The sequence below is a fragment of the Tenrec ecaudatus genome, chromosome 2 (genome assembly GCF_050624435.1).
Source record: "Tenrec ecaudatus isolate mTenEca1 chromosome 2, mTenEca1.hap1, whole genome shotgun sequence".
Classification (NCBI taxonomy): Eukaryota; Metazoa; Chordata; class Mammalia; order Afrosoricida; family Tenrecidae; genus Tenrec; species Tenrec ecaudatus.
Window position 1 is genome coordinate 160,761,859 of NC_134531.1, and position 15,192 is coordinate 160,777,050.

Below are 15,192 nucleotides of genomic sequence, written 5' to 3' on the forward strand. Positions count from 1 at the left end.
TGCTGGAACTCTTGGTGACTGGGCTGTAGCAGGACTTTCCTGGAGAATTGAGCAAACAGGCCAGCCCAGGAGAGGTACAAAATTTGGTGGGCTTGTGTTAGGGGGTAGGAAGTCAGCACAGCAGGGCTTGAACATTCTCTGTGAGCCCGGCATTCAAAGTGTTATGACCTGCATACCGGTCAGCCCACACCCAAGTAGAATCTGTGCGCTCCTCTGACATAAAGGGCCAGTCAGTATAGTTTTGGCGGGCACATGGCATGCTGCAGATAGCCTCTTCTCTTCCCGGTCATGTTGGTTATGTTGCTCATTCCCTAGCACTCCCTGAGGACTTGGTAGCCAGCCTTGAAACTGGAATTTTCATGGAGGCAATACTTAATTATTTTCTGCCTTTGCCTCTTCCTGAGGGGTAGGCTAGTGTTGAACTAGCTGACCACTCTTGGCTATCTGGTATGTACAATAAGTCTGCTTTGTGCCCAGAGACAAATAAAAAAGTAAACATAAAGCTATGTCTCAAAAGAAGCAGTCACATTTTGTGCACAGCTGGAGACAAGAGGAGACAACTTACTTAACTACAATACATACAGATGTGTGCACCTGGAGGAGGCCTTGGCAGAAGAGAGAGCTTTGAGTCCTCCCATGAGGGAGTTCAGTGCGATGACCTCCAGCTACTTTAAGCAATTACGGGATAAGTTTGTTAGAAATACAGAGAAAAACCCCAGAAGAAACAATACATGAACTCAGGAAAACACTACAAAACCAATCTGACAAAATAAATGAACAACTAGAAATAATCCAACAGCTCCAAATAAGAATTCAAAAGGAAAACACTAACATATTAGAACTGGATAACATTTTGAAAGACAAAGAGGAGTATTGAAACACTAGAATCAAGACTCAGTGATGTGAGCACCACATCTTTCAAGCCCCAAATACAAGATCCAGCTATTACAAAGTAAAGCTACTCCATTCTTGGGTTTCAGCACAAAAAATAAAAATAAAAAAATAAGAAAAGTAAACCAACAACAAAAACCTGAAGAAAATCTAAGAATTCTAAGAGATTCTATCAAAAGGAGCAATCTATGCTTGATAAACATCCCAGAACATGAAGAAGAAATATTAACCACAGAGAAAATAGTTGAAGAAGTATTAAAGGAGAATTTTTTACTATTATGACAGAACACAATTACTATTTATCATTTTATTGGGGGCTCTTATAGTTCTTATCACAATCCATCCATACATTCATCGTGTCAAGCACATTTGTACATATGTTGACATCATCATTTTCAAAACATTTTCTTTTGACTTGAGCCTTTGGTTTCAGCTCATTTTACCCCTTAACCCCCTGTCTCATGAACCCTTGATAATTTATTTTTCATGTCTTACACTGACCTCTGTCTCCCTTCACCCACTTTTCTGTTGTCTGTCCCCCTGGTGGGGGGGATTTATCTATAGATCATTTTGATTGGTTCCTTCTTTCTCCCCTCCACCTTCCCCTTTCCCTCCTGGTATTGTTACTCTCATTACACAATTACTATTTATGAAGTTCAGAGAACCCCAAACAGAGTAGGTCCTCAAAGAAAATCACCCCAATGCACTGTAGTCAAACTTTTCTAACATAAAAGGAAACAATCCTGAGAGCAACAGTGGAAATAGAATAATCATATGTAAAGGATAACCAACCAACGAGGATAAAAAAATTCAGATTTTTCTATAGAAACAATGCAAATAAGAAGACTGTATTGGTGAAGTCAGCCAAGCACAAAAGGACAAGTACAACATGAGTCCGCTGAGATAAGATTAAAAAAAACAAAACAAAAGGGGCATAGGGGAAAAGCTACTGTGTACAAACATTCCTGGGGTGAGGACCAGGTAATATGGCAGGGACCAGACCAAATACAGGGATACATATGGTAAACAACTAAAAAGGAGGTGGGGAAAGGAAGAAATAATAATAAAAAAGAAATGGGTAGTGGGGGCACAGTGCACTAAACCACCCAAGGGGAGGGTATTGTTTATATCTCAACAGTGAAGAGGGACCAGACTTCAACCCAGTGTTCAAGATGTGAAAGCAACATGCCGGCGTGGAGTAGGGAAACCAGTGGAGAGGTCTGAGGGGCCGGTCCCAATCCCAACTACTAAGTGGACACTTGCCCCTTCCCCTAGAAGAATTTATTTCAAAGGACAGCATTGAATCTGCAGCTCCAGGAGAGGGACATATGTGATCAGAGCACATGAGAGCAGATGAAGGGGGAGGAGGAGAGAGTGGAGCACATCTTGGCCCATCAGGCTGTGAGGGAGATGTTCCTAATTAGAGCAGCTGGTCCACAGTGGGGACCACATGGCCGGCCCCACTATGAGACATGACACCCCTCACTGACCCATAGCCCTACAGGGGACAATACCAGAGACACACTGTGGGGATTGCACCTGATCTGATCCCGCCTAACCGAGGCAAAACACTAAAGGGGTGCAACAGAACAGCAAGGGAATGGAGTGGCAAGGTCTCCAGTGAATGCTGAAGGTGGACTTTGGGGCTAGGGCGTGGAGCCCCAACAGACTGGACTGGAAAACACTCCTAAAGGCCAACAAACAATTCTTGAACTAACTACAAACTTTTCTTTTTTGTGTGTTTTTTGTCATTGGTATGTTGTTTTGTTGTATATTGGTGCTTAGTTTTGCTCTGTCTTGTTTTTGTGCATGCTATTATCTCCACAGGTCTGTCTAAATAAGATAAGCTGGATGATCTGGAGGAGAAAACAACGGGGCCAACAGTTCCAGGGGGAAATGGGATAGGGGGAGGTGGGGGGACAGGTAGTGGTGTTAACAAACCCAGGGACTAGGGAACAACAAGTGACCCAAATCAGTGGTGAGGAGGGTGTGGGAGGCCTGGTAGGGCATGATCAAGGGTAATGCAACCAAGAGGAATTGCAGAAACCCTGGAGGGGACTGAGCATGAGAGTGGAACAGGAGGAAAGTCAAAGGAAATAGAGGAAAGAGCTGGGAGGCAAAGGGCATTTATAGAGGTCTAGATAAAGACATGTATATATGTAAATATATTTATATATTAGGATGGGGAAGTAGATCTATGTACATATATTTATAGGTTTAGTATTAAGGTAGCAGAAGGACATTGGGCCTCCACACAAGTACTTCCGCAATGCAAGAACACTTTCTTCGATTAAATTGGCATTATATGATGCTCACCTTCCCGACACAACCGCTGAAGACAAAGTGGTTGAATGAGCAAATGTGGTGAAGAAAGCTGATGGTACCCGGCTATCAAAAGAGATAGCATCTGGTGTCTTAAAGGCTTGAAGGTAAACAAGTGACCATCTAGCTCAGAAGCAACAAAGCCCACATGGAAGAAGCACACCAGCCTGTGCAATCACGAGGTGCTGAAGGGATCAGTTATCAGGCATCAAAGCACAAACCATCATATCATTGTGTGCTCACCTCCATGATACGATCACTGAAGACAAATGGGTGCATAAGCAAATGTGGTGAAGAAAACTGATGGTGCCCAGCTATCAAAAGATTTAGTGTCTGGGGTCTTAAAGGCTTGAAGGTAAACAAGCGGCCATCTAGCTCAGAAGCGACAAAACTCACATGGAAGAAGCACACCAGGCTGTGAGATCACGGGGTGTCAAAGGGATCAGGTCTCAAGCATCATCAGAACAAAAAGTTTTACCATAGTGAATGAGGAGGGGAGTGCAGAGTGGTGACCCAAAGTCCATTTGTCGGCCAGTGGAGATGAGCCAGTCAGGGTGTGATGTAGCAACGATGAAAAATACAACTTTCCTCTTGTTCCTAAATGCTTCCTCCCCCCTCTTCTCTCCACTATCATGGTCCCAATTCTACCTTGCAAATCTGGCAAGACCAGAGCATGTACACTGGTACAGATAGGAACTGGAAACACAGGGAATCCAGGGCGGATTATCCCTTCAGGACCAGTGGTGTGAGTGGCGATACTGGGGGGATAGAGGGAGGGTGGGTTGGAAAGGGGGAACCGATTACAAGGATCTACATGTGACCTCCTCCCTGGGGTATGGACAACAGAAAAGTGGGTGAAGAGAGATGTCAGACAGGGAAAGATATTACAAAATAATAATATATAAATTATCAAGGGTTCCTGAGGGAGGGGGAACGGGGAGGGAGGGGAAAAATGAGTACCTGATGCCTGGGGCTTAAGTGGAGACAAATGTTTTGAGAATGATGAGGGCAATGAATGTACAAATGTGCTTTACACAATTGATATATGTATGGATTGTGATAAGAGTTGTATGAGTCCCTAATAAAATGTTTTAAAAAATAATAGTTGTATAAGCCCCTAATAAAATGATAAAAAGAGAAGGCAGTGTATTGATAAAGTCAAAATTTTGAAAGAAAAAGAATTGCCAATTAAAGAATCTTATATCCAGCAAAATTATCCCTCCAATATGAGGGAGAAATAGAATAATTTTCAGAAAGGGAAAGCTAAAGGACTTTGTAGAAAGAAGACTAGCCTTACCAAATAATATTCTAAGGAGTTCTTTGAACAGAGAATCAACAAGAGACAGCAACTAAAATTACCATATAAGACATTATTAGGTAGAAAACATCCTACTTAAGTAATACACAAAATGAAACATAACAGTAGGAAGCAAAATAAGTAATCACAGATAACATTCACACAATGAATAAAACAACAACAAATAAATAAAGAAAATGGAGTAGAGAATTAGTAGTCTAATGGAGGAGACAAAACTGTTTTACATTTGGAAAGAAAACCAAAAAAGCTAACAATCTTCAAAGAAAAAACCTCAACAAAACAAAAAGGAGAAAAACCATATAATCCTGTTAAGCTATAAGACAAAACCAAAAAAAGCAAAGGAAGTATTGACAAGAAAATATTTAAGCAAAAGAATGCAGGACAAAAGGAATCATTAACATTGAAACCCATATCACCATAAAAAATATAACAAAATGATAGCAATAAAGCCATGCATATCAATAACAAGATTAAATGCAAATGAATTGAATTCACCAATTAAAAGACAAAAACTTACAGAATGGATAAGAACACGAGTCTTGATATACTGCTTACAAGAAACAAACCACAGATATGAAGACAAATGTAGACTAAAACTCAGATAATGGGGAAAAATCAAGTTAGGGGTAGTTGAAAGCAGGAGTAGCAATTTCCATCTCTGACAAAATAGATGTCGAAGTGAAAGACATAATGAGACAAAGAAGGTCATTATATAATCAGGAAAATGACCTTCTGCACATATACAGGAGATGTCACCTAACAAAAGCACATTATACATATTTTTCCTAGTACAGATGGAACCTAGTCCAGAATAGATCACGTTTTAGGACATAAAACGAACATCAATAAATTAAAAAACATCAAGATACTACAAATCATTTTTTTTCCTGACCATATGCTGTAATATTAGAAATCAACCACGGGAGAGATATAACACCCAGAAAGCCAAATACATGGAAATTGAAAAACACTTTACTATAAAAACAAAAACAACCACTGGGTTATTGAAAAAAATGAAACACACACACACACACACACACACACACACACACACACACTACACACAAATCCTGGAATCAAAAGAGAATGAAATGACACCATTCTGAAATCTTTGGAGTCTGGCAAAAGCAGTACTCGGGACAGTTTATGGCAATAAGTGCACACATCAAAAAGGATTAAAATGAACACCTAAATATATCCACTACAATAATTGGATTAAGGCTAGCAAAACACTGGGGTGCAGTGGGGACGAGTAAAGGGGAGCTGATAACAAGGAGTTCAGGAAGGGAGAGAATGCATTGAACTGTGGTAGCAATTACACAATACTGCTTGATGCGATTGGATTATGGAATGATATATCGGTATCAGCTCCCAATAACACTTTGAAGAAAAAAGTAGCAAAACAACCTCCCCAGACACTTGAAGAAAATAAATAATAAAGATTAGAGCAGAAATGAAAGAATCAGAAATTTTTTTAAATATGGAAAAAATCAGTAAGTTGGCTCGTCTACCAGATTAAAAAATTGATCAGCCACTCTCCTAACAAAATAAAGAAGTAAATATTATAATAAATAAATGGCATGAGTAACATGACAACAGAACTGAGATTAAAAAACACACACAGTATTTTGAAAAATTTGTATTCTACCAAATTTGAAAATCTAGAAGAAAAGAATAAATTTCTAGAAATGCATTACTTAACTAAATGAACACAGACTAATATAGAAAATCTCAACCAACTTATGTCACGAGAAAAAAAATAAATCTAGTCATAAAACATTCCCAACATTAAAAAGTCCAGGACCATATGGTTTTACTAGGGAATTCTACAAGCATTTTTTAAAAAGTTAACAGAATAAAAAATAGGAATTTATACGAGAGACCAATATCTCTGATGAGTATAGACGGCGCACTTTTCAACATAACTCTAGTCACCATAATTCAACAAATCATCAAAACTAACGGACACATCAAGATCAAGTGGGATTCTGCCAGGTGTGCAGGATGATTGAGAACTAGACAAACAACACAATAAACAAAATAAAGGATAATAACCATATGATTACATCAATTGATGCAGAAAAGGAATTTGATAACATTCAACATTAATTTCTGAAAAAAAAAACACTTAACAAAAGAGAAATAGGACGGAAATTACTTAACACAAGAAAGGTCACATTTGTGAAACCAATGACTCGCATGTCACTTAGTGGAGAGAAATTGAAAGCATTCCTTTTGTGAACGGGAACCAGATGGGCTTGCCCTTTATCACCACTCTTACTTAATATTGTCCTGGAAGTCTTAGACAAAGTGCTGAGAAATCAAGGAGATGTTGAAGGAATACACACTGGCAGAGAATAAATTAAACTTCTTCATTTTCTATATATAGAAAATGCCAAACCTCCATTAAAATTTACTGGAAATGAAAAAAATGCTGTAACTAAATGAAAAATGTGGCAATGTAGCAGGCTATAAGATTAACATACAGAAACCAGTTAGATTCTTGCATATTAAAGATGACACTGAAAAGGAAATGAAAAGAGCAATATCATTTCCAAAAAGTACCCCAAAGATAAAATATCTAAGAATAAATCATATCAGAGAAATGAGCGTTATACAAAGAAATCTATAAAACACTTCTGCAAGAAACCAAAAGAGACTTACACAAATGGACGCGAATGTTCCATGTTTTTGGACAGGGAGACTAAATTTAGTGAAAATGTCAATATTACCAAAAACATTTAATCAATTCAATACAATTCCAATCCAAACTCTAGCACAATTCTTCAAAGAGATGGAAGAAACTGATTAGCAACTTCATATGCAAAGGAGAGAACCCCAGTATTAAAAACAAAATAAAATAAAACAAACAACGGAAAACACTTAAAAAAATAAAATCAAACAGGAGGCCTTTCACTCCAAGATTTTAAAACCTATTTTATAGCCATGGTAATCAAAACAGCTTAATGAGACACAGAAATACAACCAAGTATCTACAGACCCTGATTTGATAAAGGACTAAAACACATTATGTCTGGAAGAGATAGCCTCTTCAATAAATAGTGCTGGGAAAATTGGATTCCCACGTGCAAAAAAAAAAAAAAAAAAGCAGGATCTATACCTCACACCATGAAAAACAAAAACAAATTCAAGCTGAAGTAAAAACCTAAATATAAAAGCTAGAACCATAACGATGATCAATGAGAAAGAGGTATAAACTTAAGTATGCTGCAGCACATAATGAAAATACCCACACTATTGCAGACAATATAGAGGACTTGGACTTTCTAAATATATGACTTTAAATGCACATAAAAAGGCTTCATCAATAGAGTAAACAAAAACCCACAGGGAAAATATTTAGTAAATATATATTAGATAAAGGGCCATTTCAAAAACCTGTAGAAAACTACACTTTAATAAGAAAAATGTCAATAGTCCAATGAAAATGGGCAAAAGATAAGAATATACAGTTTAGTAAAGATGACATCCAGTCAGCCAACCATCGTATCAAGACATATTCTCATTCACTAGCCAAAGAGAAATACAAATTGAAATAAAGATGAGATACTGCCTCACACGAATACTTTTATCAAAAGTATGGAAGAATAAATGCTGGGGAGGATGTGGCAAAATTAGAATGCTTACGCATTGCTGGTGGGATTGTAGAATGCACAATCACTATGGAATCAGTATGGCACTTCCTTAAACACGCGCAAACACCTTTTGACCCTGCTGTCTCTCTACTTGGTATTTATCCTAAACAAATAAAGAACAGAAGATGAGCAGACACATGCACACACACCCATGTTTACTGTAGCAATTCAAATAATGGTTAAAAAAAGGTAACAATAAAAAGCCCTGACTTTAGAGGAATGAATAAACAAATTGTGGTGCACTCATACAAAAAAGTGAGAGAACATTATACTCAAAAAGTCAATCTGATAAAGATAAACATTGTATGACACATTACCGTAAAGGAAAATAAAAAAAGGAAAATGGTTTTCACACTAAAGGATAAAACTTTAAAGATGATCAGGAGGCCGGGGATGTGGCGGAGAGAGAGGGACAGGGAAGTCAGGAGGGAGGGAAAAGAAGAAAATACAGAAAAAAAAGGACCACATGTACAGGAGGTTTAGTGGGATACTGTTCATGGTTTGATTTGATGAGAAGGACTATGCAATTACATAGAATGTGTTTCCTTTGTATTATATTCCACAGGCAGAAGGGAAAAATGTAAAAAAATTCATAAATAGAAACATTTTTTTTTTTAAAAGAGACAAGGGTTTCAGCTTTTCAAACCCTCCAGATTCCTCACCCATCAGACCTAAACATCGTTCTGAGCATCCAGAAAAGGAAGACAAGTAAAACTGAAAGGGACTTTGATTCTTTTGTGATATACAAGTTGATTTAAGGCAAACAACAATAAAACACAAGAAAACAAACAAATAACTCCAGAAAAACAATAACACAACAACTAGTGGTTCTTTGGGATCCATAAAACTGACGACATGTAGGTAGACTGAAGAGAAAAAGAGCAGGCCGAAATTACTAAAAATTAAAAAAAACCCACCCAAAAAACTTTATTCCTGACGTTAGAGAAGTAAACAAACAGATGATGGGGGGGGAGGGGCGGAGGATACCACGAATAACTGAGAGGCACAGCCTAGATGCAATGTATAAACTCTGACAGATGCTAACAAAATGTAACAAGAATCAATGAACAGACCTGTAATGAATAAAGTGTGTAAGTTAGTTATTACACAGAAAGAGCAACCTTTCCATAAAGGCAAGCCCAGGAGTGTGAATTCTATCACATTAAAACACCAAGCCTTTCAAAAGGTAGAAAAGGAGCAAACATTTTCCAGCTCATTCTAAGGTCCAGTATTATCCTGCTTGATAACAAAGCAAGACAAAAATATAATAAAATTTTATATACCAATATCTTTTGTGACTATAGACATAAAATATTCTAAATAAAATAGAACAAACAACAATAACAACAAAACAACTATCAAACCAAAATCAAGTAACATATAAAAAGGATTATACACCATGCCCTATTGAGCTTTACCCAGTACTCAAGTCAAACATACAAAAATCAATCGCCAGATGCCCAGCTATCAGAAAGAATAGTGTCTGGGTCTTAAAGGCTTATCAAGCAGCAATGTAAGTGAGGTGTCCACATGAAAGGAGCACTCCAATTTGTGCAATCCAAGGATTGTAAAAAATAAAATCAAAGATCAGAGGAGGGATTGTATTGAAGCTTAAATTCTGAGTACTCTGTTTGGAGAAGGTTATGCATGACACCGAAAGCCCAAAATACATTTGCTGAGTCACTCTGTGCTTAAGACCCCATTAGATTCCCTCAGACTTTTGACTAGGGATGTGACTAATCTTTCCCTCAGACAAAGTGAATTACTTCAAATAGAGTTAAGTTAAAATTTAACATACTATCATTTGTTTTCCCTCTTGTTCCATTTTTAATTTTGTTCTAGTTTTATCTGCTTTCTTTTGAATTGAGGATTTTTTTGTGTTTCATTTTGTTGCTGCTGGGTTTTTTTGGTATGATTTTCTTTCTTTTTAAAATTTTAATAAATTGTTTTATTGGGGGATCTTACAGCTCTTGTAACAATTCATACATCATTTTTATCAAGCACATTTGTACATATGTTGCCATCATCATTTCTAAAACATTTTCTTTCTACTTGAGCCCTTGTTATTAGCTCTTTCACCCCGCTCCCTCCCTGACCCTTCCACCCTTGTGAACCCTTGATAATTTATAAATTATTTTTATTTTCATATTTTCCACCTTGCGCTGTCTCCCTTCACCCACATGTCTGTTGTTCATCCCCCTGGGGGTGGGGGGGGCGTAGGAGGTGTACATTGATCACTGTAATCTTTTCCTCCTTTCTCCCCCTTCTCCCTCAACCTTCCCTCTACCTACCCTCGTGGTATCGCTACTCTCTTGTGAGGGGTTTGTCTGGCCTGGATTCTGTGTGTTGAGAGCTCTTATAGGAACCTGTGTGCATTCTCTGGTCTAGTCAGATTTTTAAGATAGAACTAGGATCATGACAGTGGAGGGGAGGAAACATTAAAGAACTAGAGGAATGTATGTTTCTTCAGTGCTTTACTGCACTCTGGCTGGCTTGTCCCTTCCGTGTGAGCCTTCTGTGAGGGAATGTCCAGTAGTCTACAGATGGGCTTTGGGTCTCCATCTCGACCCCTTTATTTGCACCAAAATAGTTGTCTGTTTTGGGTCTTCTGCTATCCGATCCCATCAACACCTCATGATTACATGGGTTGGTGTGCTTCTTCTATGTGGGCTTTGTTGCTTCCCTGGTAGATGGTCACTTCTTTAACTTCAAGCTTTTATGACCCCTGACACTATATATTTTGGTAGACGGGTGCCATCAGCTTTCTTCACCACATTAGTTTATGCACCCATTTTGTCTTCAGCCAGCATGTCGGGAAGGTGAGCATCACAGAATGCCAGGTTATTTGAATGAAGTGTTTTTGCATTTAGGGAGTACTTGAGTAGAGGCCCAATGTCCATCTGCCACCTTAATACTTAATGAACAAATATATGTACATAGATCTATATCCCTATCATTATATATTAATATATTTATATATGTACATGCCTAGGTTTATACCTCTATAAATGTCATTTGCCTCCTAGTTCTGTTCCTCTATTTCCGTTTACTTTCCTCCTGTCCCGCTATCATGTTTGACCTTGGTTCGGCCCTCTGTACTTCCTCTCGGCTCCATTGCACTTGATCAAACCCCTCTAGGCATTTCCCCGCCCATCCATCGATTTTAGACCTCTTGTTGTTCCATGATTTTCTTTCTTTGCAATCCAGGATAAGCGGTCCGTAGAGACAGTAACTTGATGAATAGTTCTTTAGGGTTGTGGCAGGGGTAATTGGGAGCTAAAAGTAATGATTACAACAATGAAGAAAATGCTCAAGGCTGATCGTGGCAATGGTTGGACAGCGCTTTTTAGCATGTTTCAACCGTCGAATTGTATGGGACATGAAGCATATGTCAGTGAAACTAACAAAATGTGAATAATTAAAATAAAATATCAAAATATGGGGAGAAAAATCAGTGACCAGAGTGACAGGAGCCGAAGCAGCAGTGCAGGTTGTCCCTGTTTAGTTTACCCTGGCCTTCCTTTCCCCTACCTGGGGGACTTTCGAGGCCCTGCACGCCCGGTCCTGGTCAGCTAGATATCCGCAAGAAAGAGAGGAGAACCGTTCTGAAGAGGGCAGCGGGAAGCAGAAGGACATGCAGGAGAAGGAAGGTATTCTCTCTCAGAGAGCTGAGCAGGCAAAGCAAGAGGCCAAGTAACCAAACCCAGCACAAAAGCCTGGAGGCTCCTACTTCTTCATAACAAGACTCCAGAAAGCACAAAGGTACTTTGATTTAGTACTACAACATGGTCAAAGCCAACATGAAGAATAAGGAGCTTCCTGGTGCAGGACAAGATCAGAGCCTGGTGACAGTGACCATGTCCCAAGCCTACAAGATCTCCCACAAAGTAAGTCCTTGATCATCACCCGCAAGCTGGTGGGTGGCCCTATTGAACGAGGCTACCTGGGGCCTTCATCAAATCCTGAGACCCCTGCTGGCTCCCTGGGCCTTGTGCTGGTTCTTGCCCCTCCTTGCTTTTGCAGCCAGGGTCGGGGTACCTGCTGGAGAAGCAGAAGTGCTCACCTGTTGGTGGCCGAGGACATGGAGCCCCTCGGCCTGAGTACCGAGGTCGACAGTGGAACCCGGATTGTCGAGTACAGAGGTGGGGTAGGGTGGGAGGTTAGGGTTGGGGTTAGGGAATATGAGCTAGGGTTTGTAGTTGAAAACACTATTTTGATCTAGCATCTTTCTGAACCATGTGCCTGGTGTTGGGGTGGGTGTCAGGGGAGGAAGTAGAGTGGACTGAAGATGCGAGGCTGCAGTTTGGCGCTGTAGATAAATGCCTTGTTTGAATGCTGCTGGGAGCCTGGTGTCAGATAAAAGAAACTGTCCATCTAAATGCAGCCGACGCAAACGGTGCCTCTAGTTCTGCAGATCCAGCTGAGAATTGATGTTCGTTGTGCATAAACTATGCTGTCCTCCTGAACTAGCTTTGCGGGGGGAGGAGGAAGTGGGAGTGGGGAAAGAGGGCTATGAGGGTGTGTGGCTCAGCGGACTTTTTCAGTATTTGAAAATAAAATAAGTAAAAGAAAATAGCCACACACAAGGAAAAAGAGCAACAAACAAAATACTCAATGGGGGGGGGCATCAATCACCATAGTAATAGATTAAAAAATCATACCACTCTTTAAATAGACGCAGAAGCAACATTTAGCAATATCCAACACATTTCATGATAAAAACTGAACAAACTAGGAAAAGAAGGGAAATTCCCCAGCCTGGTAAAGGGCCCCAAACCCCTGCAGCTAGTATAACACTGTGGTGAAATATTGAACGTTTTCTTCTAAAATGCCCGATGTCTGAGCTTACCATTTCTACCCAACATTGTACTGAAAAGTCTAGCCAGAAAAGTCAGATAAGTAAAAGAAATAAAGGGCTCTAGACTGAGAAGAAAGCAGTAAAACTTTCTCTATTTGCAAATGACATGATCTTGTGTATGGAAAAATATAAGAAATTACCAAACACTATGAGATTTAAACATTAAGAAAATTATTCTGTCAGAAGTCATCTGTGGTAAAATATTGATTATTTTACACTGTAGCACATTTTAGTGCCCTCTAGTGTGCAAAATCTAAAAAATCATTTTATTGGGGCTCATACAACTCTTATCACAATCCATAAATAGCGTCAATTGTGTAAAGCACACTTATACATTCGTTGCCCTCATCATTCTGAAAACATTTGCTTTCCACTTGAGCTCTTGGAATCAGCTCCTCATTTTTCTTTTTCTCCCTCTCCCTCCTTGCTCCCCCCTCCATCATGAACCCTTGATGATTTATCAATTATTATTTTATCATATCTTACACTGCCTGACATCTCCCTTTAGATGATTTTTGACAGAATAATTTTCTTAATGTTTAAATCTTTAAAAAATTCAAGAAGAATAATAGGACTAATACCTCAATGTAAATATTAGCTTTAAAAAAGTGTAAAACTATGCTTTTAAAATAATAATTGCATCAGATTTTGCTAAAGCAATGCATTGCTGAACTTAAGTATGTCAACCCATTTTATAAGAATCCCTCAATATTTTCTTATAATTAGTCTCTCATTTGAAGTTGCCAGTCTCCAACAAATGTTTACTAAGCTTTTCTGCTGAGTCTTTGTAGTACCTTTACCAACCATCTTACTGTAATCACATCAGGGTATTATGCAGTAAGCCCTCAGTTTACAGACTACACTGATAACTCTCACTCTTTCTTTCCTTTACTGTTATGTGATTTGCCCTCATTTTGAAACAATGTAACCATTCCTACTGCCAATAAATTCTTCATTAAGAAAAACAAAACAAAACACTATGAGAGCTAACAAATGAATTTACCAAACTTTCTGAATCCATGATCAACTTAGAACAGTCAATTTTATTTCACGATACTAATAAAAAACAATCCGAGAAAGGACATTAATAAAAAAAACAGCAAACATTCCACTTACAAAGCACCAAGAGGTAAAATATTTACTAGTAAATTTAACAGAACAAGTGTAAGACTTAGACACTAAACTGAGAAAACACCATTAAAAGAAATTAAAGAAATTCAAAATCCATGGAAAAACTTCTTGTGTCTATGAATTATAATAATTAATATTGTTAATATGGCAATATTGTCCAAATTAATCTATAGTTTTAATGAAGTTCTTACAAAAATTTTACCCCTTCCCCCAAAATCCTATAATCTTTGGGGAAATACAAGTGAAACAGAATAGTCAAACCAATCTTGATTTTTAAAACTTATTACAAAACTAGTATAATCAAAACTGTGGTGTTGTCATAAGGAAAACCATGTAGATCAACAGGATAGATTACAAATCCAGAAATGAGCCCATAAATTTATGCTTTTCCCCCCCTGAAACAGATAGGGCTGGAAAAATTGTGTATTCATATGAAAAACTAAAGCTGGATGCAAATTTCATATATGAAAATAAATAAAAGTAAATCATGGCTCTAAGTCTAAGAACTGAAAATAGAACACTCTTAAAAGGAAATAGAGTTGGACGGCAGAGAAGGGGGGGAAAGGAGACTCTGGGTAGGGCAAGATATGACAAAATAACAATCTATAAATTATCAAGGCTCATGAGGGAGGGGGGAGAAGGGAGGGAGGGGAAAAAAAAAGAGGACCTGATGCAAAGGGCTTAAGTGGAGAGCAAATGCTTTGAAAATGATTAGGGCAAAGAATGTACAGATGTGTTTTATACAATTGATGTGTGTATATGTGTGGATTGTGATAAGAGTTGTATGAGCCCCTAATAAAATGTAAAAAAAAAAAAAGAGAGAACTGCAAATTAAAACAACCATGAGATACCACCTTAAAAATAAAGGAAATAGAGTGTAAATATTTGTGATCTCAGATCAGACGATGGTTTCTTCATTATGACACCCAATGACAAGCAGCTAGATGAACAGGTTCATTGGGCTCCATCATAATGAAGACCCTTGTGCATTAAGAACATTATCATGAAAGTGAAAA

The 15,192-nt window shown here is 38.4% G+C and overlaps 1 protein-coding gene across 3 annotated transcripts in view; it reads right to left on the reverse strand.

Annotated features, from left to right (window-relative positions):
• GLRA1 (glycine receptor alpha 1) overlaps positions 1–15,192 on the reverse strand; it is a 164,064-nt gene that overhangs the window by 11,163 nt on the left and 137,709 nt on the right. The gene's annotated exons all lie outside the window — the stretch shown is intronic.